The 12,976-nt window shown below is 37.8% G+C and overlaps 1 long non-coding RNA gene across 4 annotated transcripts; it reads left to right on the top strand.

Annotated features, from left to right (window-relative positions):
• On the top strand, positions 1–4,724 carry LOC113545962 (uncharacterized). 4 transcript variants are annotated; one of them, XR_008300712.1, is made up of 7 exons: positions 1–2,244; positions 2,362–2,443; positions 2,532–3,490; positions 3,604–3,802; positions 3,963–4,108; positions 4,254–4,431; positions 4,516–4,724. It is a non-coding gene; the product is annotated as an uncharacterized LOC113545962 (long non-coding RNA). The 4 variants fall into 4 exon arrangements; XR_008300713.1 differs by having other exon boundaries at positions 1–3,285; positions 3,404–3,490; XR_008300711.1 differs by having other exon boundaries at positions 1–2,443.
• Positions 4,725–12,976: the final 8,252 nt, after the last annotated feature.

A 12,976-nucleotide genomic window follows, 5' to 3' on the forward strand; every position in this document is an offset into this window, starting at 1 on the left:
GTGTTACAGGTTCCCATTGGCTGCTGAGCACTAGGGTTAAACCATTTCTGTAAGCCTGGGGGTTTCCTACCACTCACAGACTTGTTTTTTTAACATCCTCTTATTTCTTTGTCCTTTTCTTCCTTTTTTGTGCAGCCTATAAATATACAATATTTGCACTGCAGTTTTATGACTTCAATTATTTTCATCAAGATAGAAATTGCGTCCTTTTGCTCCACTACTGCCTTTGTTTTGGTAAACAAACACGTTCTAGCTTTAACACCATTCATCAAACTTTAATTTCCTAACATCAAAATATTAACAATTGTGTGGAGAAAAAGGCTACAGCAGTGGTATTCTCTCAATGCTGGTTTAGGATACAGACACTTGTAATGAATATCTATCTTTGGAAAACGACATGAGCTTGTTATTTGAGCTTTTTAATTTAATTTAATTTCGGGTTATGGCCAGCAGGGGGCACATTATCACTAATAATGGCGCTGGTTAAACCCTAAACAGAGATTATACACTTATCAGATATACAGTAATTAGGTACACAGGTGATTTGATGGGATTTACAGACTTCCAAGGACTTTCAGCAAATTAGTGAAAACACTTTATACCTTTTAAGTAAACACAAAGATACAAAGATACAAATACAATGTAGTTCCAACAGAATCGCTCCTGACCGCTAGGGGGCACTGCACCGCGTTTCCACAGGCAGTGTGGATTGTTCTTCTTCCACACATTAAAAGAGACTGTCAGTGTAAGTAAAATCAAGTAAGAGCAAAATGTTTTTAATTTTAGTGTTGCTAATCACTTGAACACGAGTACATTTGTCCCGTGAATATTACCATAAAGTTAGTTAAGTATACTGTCAGTTTTCGTTCTTCATAATTGGACTCATTGGAGTCACTGGCTGTGTCCGAATAACCTTCCATACTTCCATACTACGCAGTATGTCAGAATTCCGAATATTCATAAACAGTAGGCGGGAAGTACCCGGATGACCTACTGCTTCTACTGAGATTCTGCAGTATGGAAGTGCTATCCCATAAGGCACCGCGACAGGCGCGGAAAAGCTGTCACAATCAAAAATGGCGGAAGGCAGCCCATCGGCTCTTTTGAAATATAAGTGCTATAGGTATTAAACCTTGTTCCTTGTTCCTTGTGGTTGAACCGTACTTGTTTAACAATACATCACTAAACTGTTAACTTGTTGAAGGTTTATACAAGAAAAAAAAAAAACAGTTGCTCTAATCTGACGGGCTCTGTAAGGTTAGGTTACCATGACGTCGTAGGTCACATGACAATGCCAATATGGCGGATTGTATTTATACTACATACACATATCCTGATCATTCAATAAGTTTAGATTTGATTGAACATTGTGTTTGAAGCAGGAAAAACAGGGAGAAGTACATTGGATTCCTTCATGAAATTCAGGGCTTTGAAGGAGAAGGAGAGGAAAACATTAACCTCAAACCATTTGCTGTTTTGCAGAAAGTGGTCTTATCATTTGACACTGATGAAAGTGTAATTGATCATAATAAGTAGTTGTTTTTTTTTTTGTAAATGTAGTCATAATCCTTAAATTAAAGGCTTGTTTGTATCATTAGTACCTCTAGCTTCCATGAGTTTCTTCTGGAATTCAGTGCAGTTGCTCTGTTTGGCCTAGACATCTACTGAATTGAGAGAGAAAAGAAATCAACCAGTTTCAAAAACATGATTATCATTAAACTATCGGTTTTATTTTCATTAACAAAATAGTTTTTATAAATATTCACGTATAACATCTAACGACAGCGTCTTTTCTCCTCCATTTTATGGGGTTGCACAAAATGTTGTAAAAGTTACATTCACATTTCCATACAGAGTCACACACCCCAAGTTAACTAAGTATACTTTAATTTTCAGTTTGTGACAATTTACATTTATTTACTCTTTTCACGTGTAGATTTATGTTGGAATTATGTGGAGAAATAATTGTGTTAAAGGCTGTGAGAGTGAAGACCATGCCTCTTGATGTTCAGTCTATTCGGTCATCTGAGCAACTATTAATAGCTGCTGTAAAGAAAGTAAAAGATTTTAATCAACACGTGGAAGATGGCCGCTTTGTTTTGCTGTACCCAGATGGTGCAGAGGTGAAACGCATTTCAGGAACAAACACCCCTTTCAGAATAAAGCTGTACAAAGAGGCAACTGGGAAGGCTTATCAAAGAATAACACTGTTCATATGCACAGTTCAAGACTTTTCAGCCAGTGGTGAGCAAATTTCATTTTAAATAAATCTCACAAAGATATACATAGAACACATGGGTTGAAATCAAAGTGAATTTTCCTTAGGTATATAATTGCCGCTGCTATTGTTGTTGTTTGAAGATGGTAGTGGGAATTCTTCTAGCAAAGACTCTGAAGTGTAAAATCTACCTCTAACAGTCCACATTATGAGAGTGACACTTTGGTGGGTGCATTTAATTGCATGTCTCCTAACATAAATATAACATTTAATTCTAACTCATTCTAACATGTTGGTTGTGTTTTGTATACAGGTATGGGATGGTCCAGGTGAACTAAGCACACCAAAAGCAGAAAGCACATCAGACAGGCATTATTATAGCATAGTTAAAAAAAGAAATCATACAATATATACACAATTCTGATGTTCAAACTGTTTTTTTTTTCAGACCCCCTAATTCAATTCAATTTTATTCGTATAGCACTTTTAACAATGGACATTGTCACAAAGCAGCTTTACAGAAATAAATGGATTCACAAAAATATATTGTAAACATGTGAATTTATCCCTAATGAGCGAGCCAGAGGCAATGGTGGCAAGGAAAAACTCCCTGAGACAATATGAGGAAGAAACCTTGAGAGGAACCAGGCTCAAAAGGGAACCCATCCTCATCTGGGTGCAACGGATAGTGCGATTATAAATAAATCCCTCCCTATTATTGTGTACTATATGGACAAATAGTGCAATTGTGCAACCAGTAAATTCATCACAGTTTTTGCAAGAAGTCCCTCTTCTTCTGAGTAATCTCTCTCAGCCTTTTTTGGAAGTTCATAAGTTATGTTCATACCTTGCAAAGGTAGTGTGTTACCACAAAAGAAAAATGTATTCTGTCCCTTATTTAAGTTCATTTACTAAGTGCAATCAAAGTTTGCTATGTTTCATTTCTTCAGTAAGTGGAAGTTAACAGTGCAGTGTCAACAATTGTTATATTTCTGACAAAACTAGGAAAAAGGAAAAACCAGAACAAATATGCAAAAACACACACAGGGCCAATGAAAGTGCTACATGTAAGCTTGTTGTCTGTCCAGTGTTTCCGAGAAGAAATTACAATTGCTTTACAAGCAGCCTACAATTATTTTCTGAGTCAATGGATGTAAATTCCTGTTAATCTTTTTCTTTTCACAGCAATTACACACGTCTGTATGAACCAAGAGTAATCAAAAGTGACACAGAAGAGTCACACGAGAGCAGACAACATGTTCAAGAGGAAAGGTTCTAATTTATTCTTTACTCTTAACATCACGTTTGTAAATTTATCCACAAAATTTTTAATTTCATTATTGTTATTTTGCTTCACTCAACCAAATTCTCTTTTTGTTTTACAGCACAGATGTATTAACTGCTGCAGACATTGTGTCAGAACTCTCACTGAAGATCATAAGATCATAAATCGAGCTAATGTTTGGGATCGAGCAGTTCCTGGTTTTAAACGTGCCTCATATGACTTATTACATGACATGCTTGTCAGATTCACAGATGACGAAGGAACAACTGAAGAGGCAGTGGACACGAGTGGTCCCAAACGTGAGTTTCTAACCCTCTTAATGGACTGTTTAAGAACCCAAAGAATCTTTGATGGTCCAGAGTATAGGAGATTTCTCACCTTTAACAATGTAAATTATGTACTTAACTCTACTTTTTATCTGCCCTGTTCATAACTCTCTTGTTTTTTTACTAACTGGAGAAAAACAATCCATGCTGCGGATCATCGCAGTTTCTATTGTTCATGGTGGTCCAGAGATGCTATACAATCACCTCACTGGGAGGATTCACTTTGATGGAACAGTTGAAGATGTAACAGATGAGACCAGGAAGGCAGCGTTGCTTGAAGTACATTCAATTTTCACTTAAGCTTATTTTTAAGAAGTTAATTTTTCCTTGTGTATATATATGATGGTTTAAGGATCAACAGTTTATGAAAAATGTATTACTATTGACTTGCTCGTTTTTGGTTGTTTTTATGAATTCTATTTAGCCCAGATATCCACTGCAGCATCACTGGATGAACTACACATGGTCATTGATAAGTATGCCAGTTTGCTGCAGACTGCTGGATGTTTTGAGTACACACAAAGTGTAGAAGGCAGAGAGAACATTGTGAAGGATTTCATACAGTGGTACATAATATACAGAAATCAGTACTCAATACAGGGGTGAGTTTGTGCCTAATTTGAGAGCATATTATCGTTATCAATATTGTCATAGACACTCTGCGATGATGAATGCTTGTCGTCCAGATTTAGGGATAGGCTTTCCACACTGGATGTCATCCATTCCCTGGAACAGCATCCAATTGTATTCAGACCCTATATGTGCTATGGTGTTGAGAAACTAACACCTGAATCATTGGAGGCTCTCTTTAAGGCTCAGCTCAGTGAAGTAGGTAGCACCAGACGACAAGAAGAAATCAGAATACTTGGATACTGGAGAGACTATCTGCTTGACACTGGAGGCAAAGAATTGAACATCATATTTTACTGTTGTCATGTACATAATATTTCATTGCTTATATATATATATTTTTTTTTCAGAACGAGGAACAGGACTTTCCCTCCAGGATATCCTGATGTTTGCTACAGGACTGGATACAGACTGGGCTTTGGGAGAACTTCCACCTGTTCCAACACAATCAAATTACCAATGTCCAAAATTTATGAAGAGTTCAAATATTCAATGGATTTTGGTATACAAAACTCACCGGGTTTTGGATTCCACTGAGTGGGCCATTGTAAATGTTACCTGATCTTTTTTTGTTGTTGTTTTAACAAATGTTTCTGAACTTACCTGAGTCTAAATGTGAGCCATGTTGTGCAAAGTTATGTAGATCTCCACACCAGTCTCTCAGGTCTGAGGTGTAGTCAAATTGATTTGTCTATGTAGGTCTTCAACATTTGCCTGAAGCTGGTCATCTCCACACATACACATCTTCACATCTTCCTGTGAAATAGGGAATCCACACTCTCTTCCATTAAACCTTTGAATAAAACAGGAAAAAATGTTTACCATTATATTAATTCTTCAAAGCACCAAAATTTGATATCAGGTACAGTATTTTGTATGCAATAAAGGTCAACTTGTATTTAACTATGTATTTGTTTTCTATCTCTGCAACACAGTTCAGTAACAAGCTCAGTTTACAGATAAATCAGGACTAATTCTGTTTTTTCCAAATTTTTGCTTCAAACATTGGCAACAAATTGACTGCTGTATGCTGATAATCTCATCTTTAATTTTACTGTGAAATTAAGTGGTTAATACAAGGCTAACTGAAAATTGTTTTTGCTATTATTATTTCTTTTTTTTAACTTAATACTCTAGGAAATAATCAATTCTCTTCATTTTACAAAACTAAGCATAATACATTTTTTAAGAATTAGTTCACCTCAAAATAAACGTCTGTCTACTAACTCTCATGTCATTTCAAACTTATATGACTTTCTTCTGTGGAATATAAATGGAGATGATACACAGAATGTTAGTCCCAGTCACCATTCACTTTTATTTTATGGAACAACATGCAATGGAAGTAAATGGTGACTGAGACTAACATGCTGCAAAAAAATCTCATGGCTTTGGAACAACATGAGGGTGAGTAAATGATGACAGATTTTTCATTTTTGTGTGAACTACCTCTTTAACAATTCCATTACAAAAATTAAAAAAAATTTAATATATAATACAGTCATAATATATACCAACCTGTGTGGAAGAGTGTACATTGTGTCTGGTTTACAGTCCTAATGATGTGGGTGTCCCAAATTTCTTTGCATTCATCAAGGTCCACCTGCAGAAAAACACAAAATGCACCAAGCATGTATGCTCACTAAAGAGTTGTCTCTCTTTCAAGTCATTCAGAAGATTCATCCAAAACTGAGACCTGCATAAATAAATCAACAATAATATAAACATCCCTTTTAGACATTAAGTAATAGGCTAGTTTCCTATAACATGTTTTAAGTGAACCTTTTCCATGGAACGTTCAGCAAGAACATTAACCTTAAATATAACCCAAAATCAAAAATGCTGTAAATGACATACCTTTGTTTTCTGAAGTATGACCACCAGCTTTCAGTTCGTTGGTTTGTGGTTGAGGAGCCATACATATGGCTTGCAGCCCCTGCAAGATCATCTGTGTGGGTTGATCTGAGAGCGTAGTGGATTGCAGTGCCGCAGTCCATGCAAAAAAAGCTTTGGTATGACCCCAAATTTAGTATCACACTGCAGGTAATGATGAGCTATAATCTCTGGGCTGTTACTGCTAGCTCCACAGACCAACCACATCACTTTGCAAGAGTAACCCTCAATGCAGCCGCTTATGGCCAAACCATATGGTTTTAATTTGTCAACCATATGGTTGTCAAACCATCAATGTGCCAGACATGATTTGGCCCCAAAGAATGATAAACCCTTCTCACAAATCTTCTTCTTGAACGCCTAATGGATCAAGATCTGCCATCAAACGCATTACATCTTGCCTTCTCACTGTAAGATTGTGTTTTTGACGTAGTGTCTGGCACATTGTGCGGTAAACATAATGCTGTCCAGGAACATTCAATAATTGCTGCCTGAACAATGTCCAAAGGTGAGGATTTTTTTCGTTTGTACAAGGACAGACTGTTTAATTTTTTTCAGGGTACGAAGGCTCAATTTAAGGTTGTGCTTACATGCCAGAAAATCCAAAATGATACTGTAAGTGTGTCCATCTCTGAAGTACCTCTGAAGTACCTCTGAAGTACCTGAAGATCCTCTTCAGAAACTTGTATTGAGGACTCTGACCATCAAGAAAGAATAAAGATATGAAAATAATAAGCAAAAATCTGTTCAGCATTAAGACCAGAGAAAAAGGCTTTAGACGTCTATACAGTGAAACATGCAATTTTAATTTGACAATAAAATCAAGCTTTCAGTACAAAACTTACAGACAGGGAACTGTCAAGTTTCAACTTTAATTGGTAGAAACGCCTGCCTCACACAATTCAGTTAAATAACTGTCTGCTCCCATAAAAATGACTTAAAACTAAGGTTCTAAATATCCTAATGTTGTCTCATTTGAGCACTTGACCCCAGTTTTCAAAAACTAGCGTATAATGACTTAACTCACATAGACCTCAGCCAAAAATGGGACATTAGAACCGTATGAGCCGCAAAAGGCTATAACAGTTCCCAGCTTGTTTCCACAGAAGGGACAAAACATGGCAGCCTACGAAGACAATGATGAAAATAATAACAGAATTCAGCTGACTTAGCAGCACTGGGCATTAAACAAGAGCAGATCTAATTTGTCCAAGTAGAAAATAATGGATTTATCATTCTGCTCGTTTCGTGAATTGACCCATTATCAGTCACAATATCAAAACATTCAGTAAAAGTATTTAGCTGACTTAAAACCAGTTACATACATTAACTTACACAGAGAATCTCTTGTCATGTCCCAAGGTCTAATAAAAAGCCATGCAATAACACCAGAAATATCTGTTTTTCCCATGCCCCCTAGAGGTCGGGAGCATTTATGTTGCTGCTTGATTCCATTGTGTTGTTAACTTATGTTTGCTTTTTAAATTTCGTCGTGTTGTGCACTACTGGGCCACCGTACTTCAGACTATAAGTTGCAAGACGTTCCAGAAGATAAAAAAAACGTGACTTATATTCTGGAAAATACGGTAATCAAAAAACATCCATAACAACCATAAACTTTAATTCTCTACAAAATGTAACTGAAATTTGATTATGAAGTGGAGCAAAGTGTTGCAGGCATGATAGAGTTGTTAAGCTGTGGCCTATCAGAAGACTCCCCTCCCATACACTCATTCACTGCCTCTGTTGGAACTGCTCGTATTTGGCTGATTAATATAAGAAATAAGTGCAAAAACAGTCTACACAGAAATATTTGAAATATAAGGTAGAAAATATACACTGGACTACTGCAGTATAAATATACATCAGAGTATTGCACAGTTGAATTATTGCACAGTTATAAGTTAAAATATTGTACTATTAAAGTATTGTACAGTTGAAGATATAAATTATGAGGTTATGAAGCTGCCGACAGGGCTGAAGTAAGCCCAAATGTACCAGACTATTAGGTCAGGGTGCCTGACACTCTGAGGCAGGAGTTCAAATGTTTGATGGTCACAGGCAAGAATGACTTCCTGTGGCACTCTGTGGTGCATCTCGGTGGAATGAGTCTTGCACTGAATACATTTGTGTGTTTGACCAGCACGTCAATTAAAAAGCTCACATAAGTTCATGTTGTTTTCCAAAGACAGATATTCATTACAATGGTCTGTATCTGAAACCAGCATTGAGAGAGTACCACTGCTTTGTGTGTACTTTTTCTCCACACAATTGTTAATTTAAAAAACTAAAGTTTGATGAATGGTGTTAAAGCTAGAATGTGTTTGTTTACCAAAAAAAGGCAGTAGTGGAGCAAAAGGAGGCAGTTTTATCTTGAAAATAATTGAAGTCATAAAACTACAGTCCAAATATTTTATTTTTATAGGCTGCACAAAAAAGGAAGAAAAGGACAAAGAAATAAGAAGATACTTAGTATGTTATATAGTGGTAGCATAGAGTCTGTGAGTGGTAGGAAACCCCCAGGCTTACAGAAATGGTTTAACCCTAGTGCTCAGCAGCCAATGGGAACCTGTAACACTCACCCGTTCAAACTGGACAAGTGGCCAAATGGCTCAAAAGTATGTGAACTTGACAGCTGAGATCACATGTTGTTCATTTGTTGTTAACATGTTGTTAAAGTGTTGTTCACGTGTTAAAAATTGCGTATTTTTGAACTGCATGGCGTTCCATAACTTAGGTGAACATTAGGAGCCGACTCGCATGTCTAAAGAGCCATGTCAGATGTGATACGTCTGTTGAAGATTCATCACTAGCCTATTCTGCATTCATGATTCTCTAACACCTGAAATCATATACGATACAACCAGGATCGAACTGCATGCACTGAGTTGTATCATTATTTGAGACATTTGGCACAGGATAACAATTTAAAGCTAGTTCTGTCAAGATAATACCCATTTCGCTGTCATCTGTGCGTAATTGAGAATAGATTTCGACTGCACTGCTGCTTGTTTCATTTATGTGGTTTTCATTTCATTTATTTTATTTGGAAGGTGAATATCATCAGGATAAATCTTCTTTAAAATCCAATTCTATGAATAAAGCCAGTCGAAAGACCCAACTCTTTTTTCTGTTCTGACTGCTCTGATTGACTGAAAAAAGGCAGAATTCCCATCAGTACTGTCCAGTGATTGTATGAGTGGAACATGGTGCCATTTACGCCCATTATGCAGTTTAGAAGGCTAAATTTGGTCACCTGAAAGTCGCCATTTTGATTGAGTTTGCACAGGAGGACAAAATTGGAACCAGAGTCTACACAGTAGAGACCTTGGAGCCAGAGCATGTGCAGTAAATACGTCCAATTGCTCACCAACACTCCCCTATTTCATGCTGGTAGTGCGCAGCTAATTCCTGAAGTGCAATGCTTCCATATATTGGGAAGTACAGTGGTATTAATTAATATGTAAAATGCTAAATTGAACAAGTATATTGATCTTACCGTTGTCAAGAAAAGATTTTAGAGCTTTGAGGCATGAATAACTTTGCACCCGACAATGGCTAATCCACCATGTTAATCAAAGTAATGTAAGTAAAAGAAGCTAATGTAATGTACTAATGGAAAATATACAAAATTTACACTCAACACAGCCTATACTTTTAAGAAAAAAAATCACTGCTGTCCCTCTAGCTCTGCCATTCGCAGTACGTTACCCATCTGGATGGTGAAGTGCAATCTTTTATGCTCTGCTCATTCTATTGGTGGGGTATGTTTAAGAAGGGGTGACTGGCTAACTTTACCAAGCTATTTTGAGTGGTAGCTATGGCCATACAGTTAATAGTAAATTGTTATGAAATTTAGCTAGTCTTAGCTGTCTTGGTTTATAATAATTTGTGGAGATGTAACTGTAACTTTGGCTTGTGTTCCATTCACAACATTAATTCATCATCAAGGAGTGTGACTACCTCTATAAAAGCAGCACTTTTGGCAGTTTGTTGTTCTGGAGTACTCAGGTATGTGTCTACATCATGCCAAGAAGAAAGGACATCAGCCATGACCTCAGAGAAGCAATTGTTGTTGCTCATCAATCTGGGAAGGGTTATAAGGCCATCTCAAAACAAACTGAAATTCACGATTGTACAGTGAGAAGGACTGTTTACTAATAGACAGCCTTCAAGACAGTTACCAGGCCACCTTCATCCATTGCTCCATGGTCCGGTTCTGATGCTCACATGCCCATTGTAGGTGCTTTCGGCCGTGGACAGGGGTCAGCATGGGCACTCTGAGCAGTCTGTAGCAAGTTGTGATGGACTGTGTGTTCTGACACCTTTCTATCATACCCAGCATTAACTTTTTCAGCAATTTGTGCTACAGTAGCTCTTCTGTGGCATCGGACCAGACAGGCTAGCCTTCTTTCCCCATGCGCATCAATGAGCCTTGGGCGCCCATGACCCTGTCGCCAGTTCACCGGTTGTCCTTCCTTGGACCACTTTTGGTAGGTACTAACTACTGCATACTGGGAACACCCCACAAGACCTGTCATTTTGGAGATGCTTTGACCCAGTCATCTAGCCATCACAATTTGGCCCTTGTCAAAGTCGCTCAGATCCTTACGTTCGCCCATTTTTCCTGCTTCCAACACATCAACTTCGAGAACTGACTGGTCTTTTGCTGCCTAATATATCCCACCCCTTGACAGATGCCATTGTAATGAGATAATCAGTGCTATTCACTTCACCTGTCAGTGGTTTTAATGTTAGGGCTGATCGGTGTGTGTGTGTGTGTGTATATATATGTATATAGAGTCTGGTCCAGAAGTATTTGGACAATGACAGAGTTTTTGTGATTTTGCCTTTATATACCACCACAATGGATTTGAAATAAAATAATCAAGATGTGATCGAAGTGTAGACTTTCAGCTTTATTTTAAGAGGTTCCACAAAAATATGGCATTTACCGTTTAGGAATTACAGCCATTTTCAACAAAGTACCTCCATTTTCAGGGGCTCAAAGGTATTTGGACAAAGTGACATAATTGTAAATATAACCATAATTTTAATACTTGGATGAAAATCCTTTGCAGTCAATGACTGCCTGAAGTCTGGAGCCCATGCTCTCAAAACTCAAATTTTGAGTTTCCTTCCTGGAGATGCTTTGCCAGGCCTTCACTGCAGCCACCTTCAGTTGCTGCTTGTTTGTGGGTCTTTCTGCCTTCAGTCTTGTCTTCAGTAAGTGAAAACATGCTCTATTGGGTTGAGATCAGGCGACTGACATGGCCATTGAAGAATATTCCATTTCTTTGATTTCAAAAACTCCTGAGTTGCTTTCGCAATATGTTTAGGGTCATTATCCACCTGCACTGTGAAGCGGCGTCCTATCAGTTTTGTAGCATTTGACTGAATGTGAGCAGAGAGTATAGCCCTATACACCTTAGTTCATCTTGCTACTTCTGTCAGCAGTCACATCATCAATAAACATCAGTGAGCCCGTTAAATTGGCAGTCATACATGCCCATGCCATAACACTTCCTCCACCATGTTTGACACATGATGTGGTATACTTTGGATCATGAGGAGTTCCTTTCTTTCGCCATACTTTTCTCTTCCCATCATTCTGGTACAAGTTCATCTTGGTTTCATCACTCCAAAGAATTTTATTCCAGAACATGGGAGGCTTTTTTAGAGGTTTTCTGGCAAAGTCTAATCTGGCTTTCCTGTTCTTGAATGTTACCAGTGGTTTGCACCTTGTTGTAAACCCTCTGTATTTACATTCATGAAGGTGTCTCTTGATTGTAAATTTTGACAATGATACGCCTACCTTCTCCAGAGTATTCTTGACTTCTGTTGATGTTGTGAAGGGGTTTTTCTTCACCAAGGAAAGGATTCTGCGATCTTCCACTTTAGGTGTCTTCCGTGGTCTTCCAGGCCTTTCGATGTTGTTGAGCTCACCAGTGCTTTCTTTCTTTTTAAGAATGTACCCAACTGTGGATTTGGCCACACCTAAGGTTTTTGCTATCTCTCTTATAGATTTTGTCGTTGTCGTTTTTGTCGATGTCGTTTTTTCAGCCTAATGATGGCCTCCTTCATTTGCATTGAGATCTCCCTGGACTTCATATTGGTAGCTCCAGTCGAACAGCTGCCAAATGCCTGATATCAACTACAGACCTTTTATCTGCTTCATTTGTCTTGAAGTAACGAGGGAATGGACCACGCCTGATCAATTAACTTCTTGTCAGTCAATTGTCCAAATACCTTTGAGCCCCTGAAAATGGAAGTACTTTGTTGAAAATGGCTGTAATTCCTAAATGGTAAATACCATATTTTTGTGGAACCTCTTAAAATAAAGCTGAAAGTCTACACTTCGATCACATCTTGATTATTTTATTTCAAATGTGGTGGTGTATAAAGGCAAAATCACAAAAACTGTCACTGTCCAAATACTTCCGGACCTAACTGTATACACACACACACCCACACCCACACCCACACCCACACACACACACACACAGTATATCTCAGTATATTAGGGTTAGTGGTAAATAGTAAATACTGATATTTGACCGGTATAATCTCAGCGTGACCAGCAAACTGAGATCCTGCCGGACACAGTAAAAAATTCATAAATGT

Source organism: Pangasianodon hypophthalmus, chromosome 2, assembly GCF_027358585.1.
Source record: "Pangasianodon hypophthalmus isolate fPanHyp1 chromosome 2, fPanHyp1.pri, whole genome shotgun sequence".
NCBI classification, from domain to species: domain Eukaryota; kingdom Metazoa; phylum Chordata; class Actinopteri; order Siluriformes; family Pangasiidae; genus Pangasianodon; species Pangasianodon hypophthalmus.